Here is a 661-nt window from a genome sequence, read left to right on the forward strand (position 1 = left end):
CAGTTGAATTTCACCTCTTGGAAAGAGGTTTCTCTATGAATTTTAGCAGTAGATTAAGAGCAGAAAGTTTCATTAATTTTACATCGAAAAAATGACTTTTATTGGCTGAAAAGCTCCAAGAAAACCAAGAGGCGGAGCTGGCAATGGCTCTATAACCCTGATTCGGTAGGGTCCATTTCCAGGAAGCACATAAGATTTGGCCCCCCCCAACGCCCTTGCCACAAAAAGGCCACAATAATCGACCACAGTGGGAGTCGAACCCACGACCTTCTGATCCGAAGTCAGACGCGTTAATCCACTGCGCTATGCGGTCATATGCATCTACTTTTTCCACTAAAATAACTTTACCACAATTTGTAATACTTCTCCGTTGCCAGACTTTATGTCTTCTTTCAATATAAATATGGAATAACTATTAAATTTATGTATCAAGTTTGGTTGAACGTGTAATTTAATACATGAATTTTGACTTGACGTAATTATACATATGAAATTTGAATTGTGGTTCATATGTTATATGAAATTTTAATTTTGATTAAATTATACACATTTATTTTCATATCGGATTAATAAATATGTTTGTGTATACAATATATCAATGTAAAATTGTGCTAATTCGATAAAGTTGTTAGTGATTTGTGAAAATTGAATTAAATTAAAA

At 33.6% G+C, this 661-nt stretch overlaps 1 non-coding gene across 1 annotated transcript; it reads right to left on the reverse strand.

Moving 5' to 3' along the window:
- Nucleotides 1-239: 239 nt before the first annotated feature.
- TRNAR-UCG (transfer RNA arginine (anticodon UCG)) lies at nt 240-313 on the reverse strand. The gene has a single exon. It is a non-coding gene; the product is annotated as a tRNA-Arg (tRNA).
- Nucleotides 314-661: the final 348 nt, after the last annotated feature.

The sequence above is a fragment of the Gossypium hirsutum genome, chromosome D09 (genome assembly GCF_007990345.1).
Source record: "Gossypium hirsutum isolate 1008001.06 chromosome D09, Gossypium_hirsutum_v2.1, whole genome shotgun sequence".
NCBI lineage: Eukaryota > Viridiplantae > Streptophyta > Magnoliopsida > Malvales > Malvaceae > Gossypium > Gossypium hirsutum.